The sequence below is a fragment of the Prunus mume genome, linkage group LG3 (genome assembly GCF_029339155.1).
Source record: "Prunus mume cultivar Tortuosa linkage group LG3, ASM2933915v1, whole genome shotgun sequence".
Taxonomy (NCBI): domain Eukaryota; kingdom Viridiplantae; phylum Streptophyta; class Magnoliopsida; order Rosales; family Rosaceae; genus Prunus; species Prunus mume.
Window position 1 is genome coordinate 19,469,587 of NC_142700.1, and position 17,516 is coordinate 19,487,102.

Here is a 17,516-nt window from a genome sequence, read left to right on the forward strand (position 1 = left end):
AGAATAACCTTCAGGGACCTTCATACCATAGAAAGAATTGCAAACCTCTCTCTTCTCGCTCTTGACAAATTCCAAGGCCCGGAGGCAAACGAGTACGTCTTTCTCCATACTCGGTTGCAAATCGCTTTGACCCCCATGTTCAATAAATCTAATCGAGCAGCAATCCCATCTTTATTTTTTCCAGGATCTCCAGCAATGTACCAATGATACTATCGCAAACATTCTTCTCAATGTGCATAACATCTAGGACATGCCTCACAGGAAGGTATTTCCAATACTCGAGATCAAAGAATATTGATTTCTTCTTCCAACAAACTCTGTCACCATCTTCAACCATATGCAGCACTTCTTCTCCGGTTAATGGCTCAGGAGGCGTGCCATATTCAGGTTTCCCATTAAAAGCTGCACGTTGCCTCCTATATGGATGATTGATCGGTAACCATTTTCTATGCCCAATGTAACAAATTTTGTGGCCATTTTTCAACCTGTGACTAGGTGTATCATCGCCGCATATTGGACAAGCTTTATATCCTTTAACAACACAACCAGATAAGTTTCCATAGGCGGGGAAATCATTAATTGTCCACATTAATGCAGCTCTGAGTGTAAAGTATTCTCCATTATGTGCATCATACACTCCTCCAATCCCATCCCACAAAGATTTTAAATCATCAATCAAAGGCTCCAAGTAGACGTCTATATCATTTCCGGGCTGTTTAGGACCGGAAATCAATAAGGTCAACATCATGAACTTTCGTTTCATGCACAGCCATGGAGGGAGATTATATGTAACTAAGATAACTGGCCAGCAACTATATCTGCTACTTAGAGAACTGTGGGGATTGAATCCATCAGATGACAGAGCCAATCTCAAGTTTCTCGGCTCATTACCAAACTCGGGCCATTTATCATCAAGAAGTTTCCAAGACGGGAACTACTGGATGAGACATATAACCATCAATTGATTTTCTAGCAGCATGCCAAGTCAAACTCTTAGCAGTCTCATGTGATCGAAACATCCTTTTAAACCTTGGAATTGAGGAAAATACCACACCACCTTCACTGCACACCCTCTTCAAGATTGAATCTTTGCCTTCCTTCCACCTTGAGATACCACAATTAGGACAATGAGTTAAACTCATACTCCTTCCTATACAAGATGCAATCATTGGGGCATGCGCATTTTCTCATAACTCAGCCCCAATGCACACAAAGTCTTTTTGCCTCATACATAGAGGCCGGTATTGTATTTCATTCGAAGCAAATCGCTTGAAGTATCAATAATTTCAGAAAACAGCCATCACTCATCCCATATTTTGCCTTCAAATTATACAACTTCACTAATGCCGATAACTCGTACTTTCTACAACCAGGGTACAATGGTTGATCTCCATCCCCAATCACATTGGCAAACTCATAAGGATCAGATCCAAAATCACCAAAATCATTATCATCCATCTCTATTTCTTCAGACACAAAACTGTACCTACTATGGTCATCATCTTCTTCAACATTTCTACTAGCATTAGTAGCTGCTTCCCAAGGTTCTCCGTGAAATGTCCAATTCTTATAGCTTTGGTCAACTCCATTAAAGTATAAGTGATCCCTTATAATTCCAACCCCAAACAATTTCAAATTAACACATTTAACACATGGACAACGGATATGTGTGGTAGTTAGAAGATTTTCTACAGAAAAGTTCAAAAATGCTTCCACCCCTAACTCATATGCCTTCGATCTTCTATCCGAGTGCATCCATGACTTATCCATCTCCGACACTATACCCTATTATATATAATAAAGTGAAAAGGAAAGCAATGACCATCACTATAGCAGATTATATAAAGTCTAATAGCAAGTAATATACAACATAGACGACGGTTTTTAAACAAAAACAGACGTATTTGATATTTATAGATCACTTAATTTTACGTCGTCTAATTATAACCACGACGGTAGTTACATAACACCGCTGTATAGACAACAACGACGGTTTAAAGTAAAACCGCTGTCGTATGCCTCAAAACGCGTCGATATCCAGTTTATTTTCAAGATCCAAAACCCTATTAACAACACAACATAGACATGAAACCAAGCAAGAAACTAACATATACGTGAAACCAACATATACTAAGCATGAAAACAATAAATCCATTCCCAATTCAACATAACAGAGAGTGATTAAAAGATCCGACAAAATGAAATCCATTCCTAATTCAACATAACAGAGAGTGATCAAGAAAACATTAAATGAAAATCCATGAACCCTTTAACATTATTAACAGATCGCAAAACATATACCTAAAACCCTTTAACAAAACAACGAATATATCATTCAATGAATTTACAAGGGGAAGAGAGGGTTTGTACTTACAGTTGGCAGAGCTCATAGATTATGACCAAATTGGATTTGACACAGCCTGGCCCAACTTTGAATTAGAGATGAAGTGAGAGAGCGAAATGTTATGTTGCGCAAATCTACAATTTTAGGGTTCAGGTTAGAAGTATAAAAATAAGAGCCAAATCTGAAAATTTTAGGTCCCGCGAATATTTTAAGAAAGCGCGCTTTAAAACATCGACCGAAAAAACACGCGTCGTTAAAATTTAACATTAAACATGACGCTAATTACATTAAGGACGTCGTGGTAAAACTATGTACCACGCAAAATCAAAAAAGGCGTTAAAACTATGAAAAACCACGGCGGGGTTAATTAACTACCGACGTTGTAAATAATAATAAACGACTCACGTGTAAACAAAACGTCGTTTAAAAGAGAAACGACGTCGGATTTTTCACCATACGACGTAAACTCAATATTCCACGACTCAATCACCGTCGTTAAAAGTAATACCCTAAACTTTAAAACCCTAAATTATATATTTGTAAAATTTAATTTTATAAAATTGTTTATGGTTTTACATCCTAAGAAATAACAAACATAAACCCTAAACCCCAAAAATTATACTTTAACCATAAACCCTAATAAATAACAACCCTAATCCCCAAACCCTAGACCCTAAACCATCAAACTATGTAAGTGATGCTATGACTCATCAAAACAATTTTATTTAGGTTGGACATTTTAATCTTTTATTACACAAACTGCATTTTTTTGGGTTTTAGGGGGAAGAAAATATATCAATGACTTCATAGGAGTTGAAGTTGAATTTTTTGAATTTATTTTAAATTTATTTTTAAAATTTTGAATTAAAAATAATAAAATATTCTTATGTCAACAACAAACCACGGCGGGGTTAATTAACTACCGACGTTGTAAATAATAATAAACGACTCACGTGTAAACAAAACGTCGTTTAAAAGAGAAACGACGTCGGATTTTTCACCATACGACGTAAACTCAATATTCCACGACTCAATCACCGTCGTTAAAAGTAATACCCTAAACTTTAAAACCCTAAATTATATATTTGTAAAATTTAATTTTATAAAATTGTTTATGGTTTTACATCCTAAGAAATAACAAACATAAACCCTAAACCCCAAAAATTATACTTTAACCATAAACCCTAATAAATAACAACCCTAATCCCCAAACCCTAGACCCTAAACCATCAAACTATGTAAGTGATGCTATGACTCATCAAAACAATTTTATTTAGGTTGGACATTTTAATCTTTTATTACACAAACTGCATTTTTTTGGGTTTTAGGGGGAAGAAAATATATCAATGACTTCATAGGAGTTGAAGTTGAATTTTTTGAATTTATTTTAAATTTATTTTTAAAATTTTGAATTAAAAATAATAAAATATTCTTATATCAACAACAAACCACGACGTTGTAAATAATAATAAACGACTCACATGTAAAAAGGACGTCGTTGAAAAGAGAAACCATGGCGGAGGTTTCACCATCGACGTAAAATACATATTCAACGACCTAATCACCGTCGTTATAAGGTATTAACCTAAACCCTAATAAACGACTTACTTGTTCAAAAGCACGTCGTTTAAAAGCGAAACCATGGCGAAATTGTCATCAAAACGACGTCTTATGTACGCCCCATCACGTCTAAATATCATTTTACGTCGGTTTTTTACATAATTATGTCGTTGGAAAGTTATTACACGTCGGTTACGCAATTTGTTTTTTCTTTTATATTATGAAAACCTCAACAAATTTTCAGGGAAAAAAAGGATGTATATTATAAACAAAATTTGGACATTATATATTATAGAAAAAATTATATATTATATAAAAATATCAAGTGTTCCAACAATCATCTAATCCATATGAAGGCAAACAAACTCGCCCATTCTTTCCTGACTTCATCAATGGCTGCTTGGGGGTATGGCGCTTGATCTTTTCCCTTGGCAAACTGCAATCCATAAACAATGATTATTAAGCTTTACAAAATAAAAAGAAATTCAGAGACAGACGACGTTGTTTTTTCATAACCGACGTAGTATATCGATTCAACGACGGTAATTTTAAATGACCGTCGTTGATAATACAAAAAACCACAAAAAATGTTTCTGAAAATTTTATTCTTACCTTCTTCTCAAACTCCAAGGAAGGATCCATGATGATGTCCCTCATGAAGCGCATCACATAATACCCGCATTCGACACTGCTGGGTTGCTTTGGTGTGCCCTCGAGTTTTCAGATTGGTGCTTTACGGCCTGGTCGCCTATGTGGGAATTATAAATTTTTAAAGCACTGTTCACGATGTTTTGCCCTCCTCATCAACCACACGATTTCCATGCAGAGGATCCAGAAAATAGATGTTTCCTCTTTGCCCTCACAATCAGCAAGACCCAATGACGGCTGCACAAAAATAAAATAAAAAACGACGGTTAATATAAAAACCGACGTATTATATAGTTTCACACGACGTAATAACTTAATCATCGACGTCATTATAAATTTATCACGACGATAATTAACTACCGACGTGGTTAGTTGTTTCAAACGACTCAATAAATAAATAACCGACGTGGTTAGATGTTTCAAACGACACATAATTAGTTAAACAGTTTTATAAGTGGTCAATTAGTGAAAATCATACAAACAAAATCCTTTTAAGGAGACTAACCCTGGATTGTAAGGCATCATGAAAATCTGTTCACCATCTGTTTTTTGAAGTCGACTGGCTACAATTCGTGATCCCCGCTTAGTGACCACAATGGCACTAACTTGAGCAGGGTCGATAAAGCCAACCATGCTGCACATATTTGCTTCTCTCAAAACATCATATAAGCACCTAAATATATAAAACAAACGACGGTTATTTATACACAAACGACGTATTATACAATTTCACACGACGAAATGAAATAGAAACAGACGTGATAACTAATTTATCACGACGGTAGAAAAAGAACGACGTTTTTAGTGGTTTAAAACGACGTAATAATTAAACAACCGACGTCTTATGATATAATGTTTGATATTTGATTAGGACAAACCTCATATATACTGCAACCACAGTAGCCCCAATTTCTTCCATGCCTGCAAACTGTGTAATATCTTCATGCAAGACGAAGGTACTTCGAGCTGCACCAAACACCTCCTTCTCAATGTTGAAGGTCATGATCTTCTCCTGAGGCTTTAGTGTCGTTTCCACATAACGACAAAGGGATCTGTAAGGAAGATGGCACCTCCACATTCGAATAATCAACTACTTCAGTACCCTGTTTAAAGAAATAAAGCAAAATAAAATGACGTGGTAATTCATTAAAAACGACGGTTTAAATTAAAAAACGTCGTCTTATTATAATTTAAACGACGATAATTAAATACCGTCGTTTTATATAACTATCGACGCCGAGAAAATAAATTCCGACGTCTAATGTGAAAACAAACGACGGTTTAAAGAAAAATATCGACGTCTGAAATGTGAAAAACAAATTAAAAAGGCAAAGTTATGAGAATATACCTCCTCGTCATGCTTTTCTTCTTCTTGTTTTTCTTCTTTCTTCTCTTCATCATTTGTTTCTTCCTTTTGTCCTTCATCTTTTTTCTCTTGTTTTTCTTCCTTCTTCCCTTCATCTTTGTTTTCTCCTTTCTTCTCTTCATCTTGATTATCTAAAGCCCCAGATTTCTGTTTTAAATAATAAAGAAATATATATATAAGATAGATTGTACAGAGAGTAAAAAAATTAAACCAAAACGTCGTGGTAAGGCATAACCTAAGACGGTATGTAAGAATTATGGACGTCTTAAAATTATTAAACGATGGTAAATAATAAACGTCGTGGTAATTGTATATTACGTCGTTAAGGACTAAAACCGCCGTCTAAAAACCACAAAGTACGACGTCTAGTGGCGTGTAAAACAAGTAAACTAAATACGACGTGATATTTAAATAAACACGACGGGTTATTTATAAAATCGTCGTGGTATGGTTTTAAAACGACGGGTTTATTCATAATAACGACGCCTAATGTAAAAAAACAGAGAATTCAAAGTTCGCTTATGTTACCGCTTCTTCCTCCGCTTCCCATTTTTGGCAAGATCATCCTCTAAATGTTGGGATCTCCTTCAGCCCCGTAACAGCTTGCTTTATCGTATATTGATTTATGGGACTTTTGTAGACCTTGGTTTTGATTGGGGCTAGTTTTGGTTTAAGCATGCTTGGATCAAAATTGGGGATGAGGTGGAAAGCTGACTTAGTAAATGTTCCCTCTCAGCCTCTACTAATTGTTTGGTTCTAGCTTCCATCTTCTTAGTCTCCTCTTGAAGGACAAGTCTTACACTTTCCTTCAATTGATCAGCAAACTTTACCCTCTGTGGTCTAGGTAAATTGAAGAATTGCCTAGGGGAAATCCCAGCACCTACCCCTCTTACTCTCCCTGGATGCTCGGGACCCAAAGCCAAGGTCAAGACATCATTACTGCCAGTTACACTCAGACTGCCTTCAGCCACTTGTTTTTGCAATTCATCCTAAAACAAAGACATACAAAAAAGTCAGCACAAGAAAACACACGACGGTTATTTATAAACAAACGACGCAAAGTATATAATTTCACACGACGCACCAAAATAGAACTCGACGTTATAATATATTTATAACGACGTTAATTAAAACCGACGTGGTTAGATGTTTAAAACGACGCAATAAATAAACCACCGACGTCTTTTTCTGTAATTACAGAAAACAGAGTTGTGATTCCGATTTAGATATTTCACGACGTTTTTGAAAACATTTCGACGTAGTAATAACATTAAAACGACGAAAAAATTAACCACCGACGTCTTATCTATACTTACAGAAAACAGAGTTGTGATTCCAGTTTTAGATCTTTCACGACGTTTTTTAAAATATTTCGACGTAGTAAAATCATTGACACGACGAAAAAATATAACATTAGACGTAATAAGAATTATATATACACAGTTTAATAAAATTTTAAAACAGAGTGTGTAGGCTTACAATTAATTTTGCTTTCTCTGCCACCTTTGGATCTGGGATGTTACCATGTTTGTCCTGTCTAGCTTTCTTCCATAAGGTAGATCGATCAATTTCTACCCTAGGCATGGTTTCCTCCAATTGATCCTCCAAACCAGCATATCCTTTTCGAGACAATCGATGATTGTACTCAAGTTTCTCCATAATCTGTGAATGTTGAGAATGCACAGACTCAAATTCTTTGGATAACCTTGAAGCTACAAAGGCATCCCATTCTGCTTTTCTATGAATTTATATACTTCAGGTTGGCTTAATTTCTCCTCTCCTTGATGTATGGAAGGATATAATGCCTCGTCAGTGTAGACTTGAAATCCTTCCATTTCTTGGCAGCAGAAGATAACACCGAGGTCTTGCCCCTTGACCTACCACAAAAGCCATGTCAACGGCTTCCCAAATCTGCTCCTTTATATCATTGGGGATTTCAGCCCATTTCTTGTCCACAAGTGGGACTCTGAGCGTACCAACACACCAATGTAGGATCTGCATCTCAGATGTGCAGGGCCACATCCTTTCCCCCTTTATTGTACTCAACAACTGGCTTGATTTTCTGCAATTTTCTCTTCACAACACGAGGCATTGTGCTCATACCTCGACCTGACTTTGAATCCTCAGAAATTGTTGTCGGGCTGCTTGGTTCTGTCTCAGCAGATGAAACAAACTTCATCTTCTTCAAGGGCTTGTCTTGAGGAGTTACCATTCCAAGCTCCTTACCTCCATTTTTTTTGGAGCCAGAGTACTTACTTTGGTCTTGAGAAACCATGGTTACAGAATAAACAAACCTGCAAGTGAAAATATTTCGGGAAAAAATTAGAACACACACGATGGTTATTTATACACTACGACGTATGATAAGATTTTACACGACGTCATAACATAACATCAGACGTAATAAATGTTTAAAGAAGAAACAATACAAATGTTTAAACAACGACGAAACAATATTAAATAAGACGTAATAAGAACTTATTACGGCGATATTTACACGACGTCGTGATATTCATATTAACACGACGTAAATATTAATATACCGTCGTGTTATGGATATTCACACGACGTGAATAATAAGCTACCGTCGTATTTATAAGAAACCAAAAATATTTTTCTTTCTCTGTGAATGTTTGATTGCGTGTTTAATTTCTCTTCAAACATGGTTTTATTTTTCTAATTTGATAAAATACAAAGAAAAAAAGCTTTGGCATCTTTTTATAGACGACGGTATCTTAAAACAACGTCGTGGTATGAACATTCACACGGCGTCAATAATAAGATACCGTCGTCTATATAAGATACCAAACCCTACTTTCTTTCTCTCTGTATTTTATCAAATTAGGAAAACGAAACCATGGTTCGTAGAAATCAAACCTGCAACTAAACAAGCAAATAAAAATTTGACCGTCTGTTTAAAAACAACTTAGATCAATTTTAAGACGACGCTTAGGACGATCTGACGAACCGTCGTGGTCTACATATTTAACCACGCAAATACAAAGCTACCGTCGTCTTATTTAGTTGAATTAGTTGTGTTCAAAGTTGAAACTTTCCCTCTCTTTCTGTGTATTTTATCAAACTTGAAAGAGTAAAAATGATTTTCGCCAGAAAAAGGTAAAAAGATTTTCAAAACAAAAACAGTATGAGCATGCAAAATAGCAACAAAAATAGTGAGAAATGAAAGCTTACCTTTTATGCAATGAAAGCTTTCTCTCGGATTTTGGTGTTTAAGTTCGAGGCGACAAGACAAGAGGAAGACGATGAGATACTACAAAGGTGCTCGACAAGGAAAAAGACGAAAAGTTTTCTGCGAGATTGAAATTTTTCTCGGGTTTGGAAACAGCATGTGTAAGTCGTAGATTTAAAAGTTGTATATGTATACAAACCGTTTCATAGTAATAAGACGGCGGTTTACATATAATGACGACGTATTAATAGACAAACTACGACGTTAATTTGAACTTATGACGTGGTACATAATACGACAGTAGTGTTGTAGGTACCGCCGTAGTAAACTCCTAAATAAAAGTCGATAACTCAATATCTCGCGTCATGGTAGAAATATTTAACACGACGGTTGTTTTAAAGTTACGACGTTTATTTTTATAATATACGTCGTTTTATTGTAATATACCGACGTGGATAACACTAAACTAAAACGACGTATTATTTTTTTACGACGTGGATTCGTTTTTACACGTCGTTATGTGTAATATAACCGACGTGGATTTTATTTTTTTATTATAAATATAATTTTTTTCTCCTTTTTCTTATAGTTTATTTTTCAAAAACAGTGCCTTATACATATAGTTTTTTTTCCCGAGGAAATTAATGTTCTAGAATTTATAAAGTTTCTTTTCTAGGTGACTGATTTAAATCAAATAAAAATATAAAACAACGACTGTTTTTGTTATACCGTCGTTGTTTCTTGTCGTCTTAAGTAAGAAGAAAACGACGTAATGTATTTGTTACCGACGAGGATTATTTTTGTTAAACGTCGTTATGTGTAATATAACCGACGTGGATTTGGTTTTTTAATTATAAATAGGGTTTTTTTCCACGGGTTCTTTCAGTTTTAGTATTCGATTAGGGTTTCAACTTCTTCTGCCCCTTTCTCTGTCTCACCTCATCTCTTGGGAGGCTGATTGCAAATCTGATTGCAAATCACCAATTTTCAATAAATTGTCTCGCTGATTGCAAATCTGTGGCTGCCGTCGTGAAGTTTTAGGAGGCAATTGTTTGGATGTGAATGTTCACTTCCAAAAAATTGTCTCTCTGATTGCAAATCTGAGGCTGCTGTCAAATTTCAGATGCAATTTTTTGATGTTAATGTGTTTGTGCGTTTGTGTATCTCAAAGACACAAATACACATACATCATTAACCTCTAAAATATTGTCTTCTGGTAAGATGATGATGAGCAACAGAGTTCCATCTTGTAAGATTTCCTAACCCTTGTGATCTCAGAATAATCTGATTATGTCGGCGGTTTTCTATATAAACCGTCGTGGTTATTTCAATTCTTGTCGTTAAGTAGATCTACCGACGTAGGATAACAAAATCCAAGAAATAAATTGTTAAAAACAATTCTTATTCAGACGACGGTTTAAATATAATGTATGACGTATAAAGTGGACAAATACGACGTTAAATTATATAATACGTCGTTATATGAAAACCCAACTTGGTAAGAATTAAAGATGTCGTCGTAGAAATACGAGAAAGACGTCGTTATATTTACCTTTGTCGTAGTTGTACATTAATTTAATACGGCGGTATTTTGTATTTTACCGCCGTGGATTTATTTGTAATTATACGGCGCTTTATACTAAAACTTGGTCGTGTTAATTTTCGGGTAAAAACGACGGCTTTTTGAAACCGTCGTCTTTACTTTCTACGTCGGTCGGTTCATAACTTCCGCCGTTATTTGTTGGCTTCGATTTTACCTCTTGAAAATCCTATTTCAATAAGACGTCGGTTTTTAAATTAAGTACGTCGTGTTTTATGAACAGCCATTTGAAACTCCATTTTTTAGTTGTCTAATGTGTTATTTCACGGCGGTTTTATAAAACCGTCGTCTTTTAAAAAACAACGACGGTTTTCACTTAGACCGTCGTGTTTTTCTGGTCGTCTTTTTCACTTTTTGTAGTAGTGATACTAATTTAATTTCTTGGAGCTCAAAGAAGCAACGCGGTGTCCGAGTAATGCCAACTTGCCTACACTGCCGCCACTCTGTCTTGGTTACATTCTTTGTTTCTTGATCTTGATCTTCCAGTTCCTTGTCCTAAGCTTTGGTGTGATAATATTAGTGCTCTCTCTCTCTCTCTCTTTCTCTCTCATCTAATTCTGTATTTCACACTCGCACTTGCCATGTCAAGGTTGATTATCATTTTGTTCGTGAAAAGGTGGCGGGCAATGAGTTGCTTGTTGCTTATTGTTTTACCGCTGATCAGATTGCTGATTTCTTCACTAAGGGTCTATCTCCTACTCGGTTTTCTTTACTTCAGTCCAAGCGGCCTGTGCTCCCCCGGCCCCGTCAACTTACGGGGGTGTAATGAGATGTAATCCCTAAAGGCTTTATTTTCCTGTTTATTTGTATTTATTTCCTAGATTTGCTATATAGAGAGTTGAGAGAATCTTAGCACAAGGAGAAACACATGGCAACACATCCTCGATTAAATAATACGTCGGATTGGCCAATTGTTGAATTATATTCTTTCTTTGTGTATTATCTGTTGGACTAATAACACACTTGCCAGAGCCCTTCATTTCTAGTGGGCTTGGACTTATTAGTAAAAAACAGAACTGAAACGATGCACGTGAAGAATAACAATAGTAATTATTATAAAAGGAAATAGATACCAACCAAGTTTGCAGAATCTTTGCATCAGAAAAAGACATAGCTACATCGTATGTTATATATGCATAGATGTAAATACTCTTTATCTTTTTGGTACTGAAAATAGGGAACAGAGGCAAAAGCAAAGACTTCCTTTCAATTCTACCACCCATGCGTATGCTACCCTTTCCAGGAAACATACATAAGCTCATTTGCTCTCTACCCCATCATAAACTAAGAGACTTGACCAAGACATATGGACCCCTTATGCACCTGAGGCTTGGAGAAGTTTCAACCATAGTTATTTGATCTCATCAGCTGAGTATGACAAAGGGATGATGAAAACTCATGATGTTACCTTTGCATTGAGGCCCCCTATAACCTTGTGTAAACAATGATTCTTGTAGAGAATATATTTCCTTGTATTAAACAAATTACACAAGGTCCCTATTTATACAAATATAGGAAGTTTGCTTAAGGTAGAAAATAATATAGACATAAATACAATTCGATTTACAGCAAGAAAGCTAATTACTAGGAGGAGATTGTGAGGAGATTGCTTTGTATATAATTATCATACGATTGTTCAATAAAAAGCATCGAGAATATTCAAAACCTTTCAACAACAATACTAACCAACTAATCAATCTGAAAAAAAAAAAAAAAAAAAAAAGCTTGTGTGTGAGAGGAGAAACAAAAACGATCAAATAAAAAATAATGGGCAGTTGGTGGGTTTTGATTGATGAAGGCTCCAATTCCCCAGTTGTACATGTATTGATTAATTAATTTATCCCACTCTCTCTCTCTCTCTCTCTCTCTCTCTCTCTCTCTCTCTCTCCTTTCTGGAGTTGCAAAGCTGTAACATTGTGCATTCTTCTGATCATACAGCCATGTCTTTCTCCCACCTGAACAATCTTACCTGTTTTGTGTTTTCCTCATCCGGTTTTTTCCCCACCTCTCTGAAAAATTTCGTTTCCTTTAAATGCATGCAAGGTTTTGATTATCTTTAAGTATTTTTAACGATTATTATATATATTATTGATAAGTTTTGGTCATTGATGATTCTGAAGTAGTTTTGTATTTCAGTGTAAACTTGTAAATTTGAATCTTGAGTTGTTAGTGTCTGAAGTAGTTTTTATGGGAAATTTTAAACTTAGTATTCATTTCCAACTTGAACAAGTGCAAAAGAGAGTTCTTGAATACTGAGTACATGAAAATCACATTTTCACTGACTTTCATGTCTAGATAACTTTAATGTTTTGACATAATTTATGTGTTGATATTGAAACATGCATGAAAGAATCGCACAGGAAGCATAAGTAGTCATACTAGTTAGTTCTCCATTCTTGCCACAAACTGGCACTAAATACGATACATAAAAAGATTATTATTGAGGGGTGAAAGGGTTCTGATTCATTGAAATAGTAAGATACTCTATGTGGTAATAAGTTACTTATGTATCTTACTATGCAATGTATAAAGATTATTATAAAGTGTGTTGAATATTCTTTCATTAATTACTACATATTTTCTACACTCGCAGTGTTTGTCAACTCACTATATAATCAACTTAAATTAGTTAAACCCATCATGCAATGCATTTTCTTCCAATTTTTTGTCATAAAGTAATAGATAATTGACTAATTAAACATCCTTCTAAGTTTAAAGAAAATTTTCCAAGTTTTTCTTACAACTTCTGTAGTTTTTATTCTATTTTTATCGATATAGATAATATCCTGATATTTCCATAGAAATTTCCATGTTTTTGGACTACCAATATTTCCGAAACCATCAATATTTTAGACCTTGGTTAGAGTGAAGCTGCAGAGTGATTATTCTGGTTCAGAAGTCCTATACCGCTTGCCCTCTGTTCTGGTAATTGACTATAATATTGTTCTTTGTGTTTTTTTTTCTTGGTTAAGATCAGGATATCAACCAGACCAAAAAGAAAAAAAAAGAGAGAGAAGTCCTAATATACCAAAAATAGCAGAAAAGTAGAACAAGACGAACCCTAAATTATCCAAACCCAGCACTGATTAGGCATGGAAATTTACGAAATGGAGATTTGGGAAACCTCTCATCTCATTATGCAGTTTTGGTATCTGTGTTTCTGCTAATTTGCTCATGATGATAGAAAATGCGTTAATATGCATGGTTCTTAATTAAATACAGACATTAGGCCTTGTAGTTCTTACAACATGGGATAACATAAACAAACGACGGCAATTACCCTCAGATAAATACAAACAGTTAAGCATCTTATAGGGATTTTTCAATAGGCGAAGGATGATAAGGAATGGGAATCAAATGCGGATTGTCTTTTCTTTTGACTGCAGCGCTAAAGGCCTCAGTCATGTCCCATTGGGGAGTTTCCAATCAAAATGGTATAACAACAATGCAAGTGGGAGCTCAACGTTGGCCAGACCAAATGACACGCCAGGGCACATTCTCCTTCCAGCACCAAATGGGATATATTCAAAGTTTGTTCCCTTGTAGTCAATCGAGCTATCGAGGAACCTATTGGGATTAAAGCTTTCAGGCTCATTCCAGTAATTGGGATCTCTACCAATTGCCCATGCGTTCACAATTACCTTGGATTTCACAGGTATTTTGTATCCATCAATCTCGCATTTCTCTCCGCTTTCTCTTGGAAGTAACAAGGGAGCCGGGGGGTGTAACCTCAGTGTCTCCTCCTTGATAACCAAGTTCAAATATTTCATCTATCCAATGCATGTTTCATCTATCTGTCCTTTTCTATTAAACACTTCTCTCACTTCATTCTGTGCCGTTTTCATTACTCTAGGAGTTTTTATCATTTCTGTTATTGCCCAATCTACAGCTGTAGCTGATGTCTCACTCCCAGCAGAAAGCATATCCTGAAAGTGATTAATTTATTAAATGATAAAAAACTAGTTTTTCTCTATGAATTGTCAAAGAATTCTAAGTAAAGAGAAAAAGAACCATATTCCTAAACCCAACATAAATAATCTCAAATGACAAAAAACAAGTTATAAATGTTGACTGTTAAGAGTACTTAAGTATCAGGGACAGATTATGGAGAATAACAAACACGTGAAATACTCTCATCAGTAAATCACACATCATGCAAATGCTGTACATTGGAGTTTTAATATACAATTAGCCTGCAGGAATACTTTTAACCAAAATTTTCAACTCTATAGTGTGTCATATGGTTTCGACTAAAAGAACTAGTTGTAGAAGTGTTGAATGACTGAAGGGACTTATGTAAGGGATCAGCTGAACTTGCTTAACTAGGTCATAACCCAATTTTATGGTGTTTGTAGAGGTAAATCGATGAAAAAGACCAGCCATAATTTTGATGGTGTCCTTGCCAACATTGTTTGAATCATTAAAGACTACACCAGTTGTGGTGTGTCTGCTATCCTGTTTTTGCTATGGTTACTCTTCTAAGGATGAATGTTGAAGGCAATAAAAGGTGCTTATTGAGAAAATGCATAAATTGATTGGGGGCATAATTACCAATATGCTGAGACCCGAGATCCATTCACCATGGTAGCCAAGATTACTTGAGGTGATTGAGGTGATTCGAAGATATGGTGTCATGGTGAGGTATATGTATTTCCATAGTCTGAGGCCTTTTAAGTTTCTGAGGTCAAGTTAAGTCCAAACCAAACGATACTCAATTATGTGGGGACATTACAGGTTGTACCAGAGTCTAAACCAGCCGAAGGTATGTGGCTCTAAAGGGAGTGGATAATGAGACACAAGATCCTTCGAAGATGTATAGCCAAGATGGTTGAGATGATTGTTAGATAGGCTGAGGTGAGCACAAACATCTATGCGTTGAGTACGCCCACGTTGTTTGGTGGAATACATGTGGACTTAGTATCTTTAATAGTTAGAACTATTTTAAACAATTAAGGGCTGGGTTAAGTCAACAGCAGAAAACATCTGATTGTAGATTGTGGATGCACGGTGCGCAGCATTCTAGCATATAAGTTTTGGGTGATCAAAGTGAGTGTTGTTTCATGGAGTTGGACAAGAGAATTTGTTACAGGGACTTAAATATTTCAGGTTAGACTGCCACAAAGATTATGTATATAAAATGTGCTAACGGAATCTCATCGCAGGAAAGGCCTTCTCTAGCCGTCTCTTGTTGATGATTATATTTAAGTTTATTTTACAAATTATAAATAGTGGTGTATGTGTGTAAAGCTAAGCTAGAAAATCAAATGATAGAAAATGAGTAGAGCCTTTTTCGAAAGGGCCAGGCTCCAGATTGTGAGGTTAAATGCAGGTTTACCAAGTGTTACTAAAACATGATATCAAGAGAAAGTGTGTGTACTTACAAAGATAACATCTTTGATGTTGTCAGTAGTTAGGGAAAAATCAAGCCCACTGCCATGCTTGTGAAATTTAAGCAGAGCATCTACCAGGTCTTCCTCTGCTTCACCCTCGACACTTTTTGAAGTTACCATATCCCTTTGATGTTCATTGATGATGTTTTCCATTATCCTGTCAGCTTCTTTATGCAGCTTTTCAAGTTTAGGCCTCATTCCACTTAAGAGCTGAAGCAAACTGACAGAAGGAAAAACATCTGCAAGAGCGAAGCCAGACGATGTCTTTACAGCTTCCTTCACAACGTATATGAACTTTTCTTGATCCCTGGTTTTTTTTACCAAAGGCTGCTCGCGAAGTGACGCTATATGTCGATGAGTAAATTTCCTGAGTAAGATTGATAGGTGATCCTGCTCTTGAGGCAGTCCATTGAATGAGATTCACTACCTCTTATTCTCTAATAGGTCGGAAAGATTGAACACGTTTTGTGCTTAAAAGCTCTAGCGTGCAAATTTTTCGTAGTTATCTCCAGTATTCACCATATGGTGCAAAGCCAATGTTTGTAGAGCCGTAAGACAAGATCTTTGCAGCAAGAATAGGGGGCCTTGATGCAAGGATAAGATCATGGGTTTTCATCACCTCTTTGGCAAACTCTGCTGATGAAACTACTACAGTGGAAACTTCTCCAAGCTTGAGGTGCATAAGGGGTCCATATTTCTTGGCCAAGTCTCTTAGTCCATGATGTCGTAAAGAGCCGATTAGCTGGTGTAGGTTTCCAATAAAGGGTAGCTTCCATGGCCCTAGGGGTAGATTTGAATCAGAGTAATTGGTTTTGCCTCTGACCCTCCTTATTTTTAGTACCATGATCACAAAGAAAGCGAAGGAAAACAAGGCTCGGAAGGAAGGGCATTGAATCTCCATGAGCAAAATGAAGGTTACTTTGGATTATAGTGCCTTTTGGTGAAACTGCATGCGTTTTACATCTATGTATAAGAAATTGTGGAAGCAAAATATCTCACCCTAGGTCAAATAATTAGGCCAATCAATTTGAGGATTATTTGACCTAATTGGGAGTTACCTAAATTAATTGGGAGGTTATTTGATTAAAATGGGATGTATTTGATTCCTGCCTTAATTAGGGATTTGATTTAAATCAAATCCCTAATTACACGAACCTCACCAAATCAGGAAGAATAATTTCTTTCCATTACTGAATTATTCTTCTAAAACCCTAGCCTCCGAGCAACCTATAAATACTTGGCTACGCACAAGGTTGAGGTATGTCTAAATTCTTACTAAAACTCTGCAGAAATTATCCCTCACAAACCCTAGCAGCCATACTCTTTCTCTCTCTCTCTCTCACACAAGGCTCCGGCCACCACACATAACTCGTGCCACCCGGTTTTCCTATAAACATCCAACCTAACTTAGGCATCGG

At 36.0% G+C, this 17,516-nt stretch overlaps 1 pseudogene; it reads right to left on the minus strand.

Annotated features, from left to right (window-relative positions):
* Nucleotides 1-14,017: 14,017 nt before the first annotated feature.
* On the minus strand, nt 14,018-16,999 carry LOC103342761 (cytochrome P450 71D11-like; annotated as a pseudogene).
* Between the last annotated feature and the right edge of the window lie 517 nt (nt 17,000-17,516).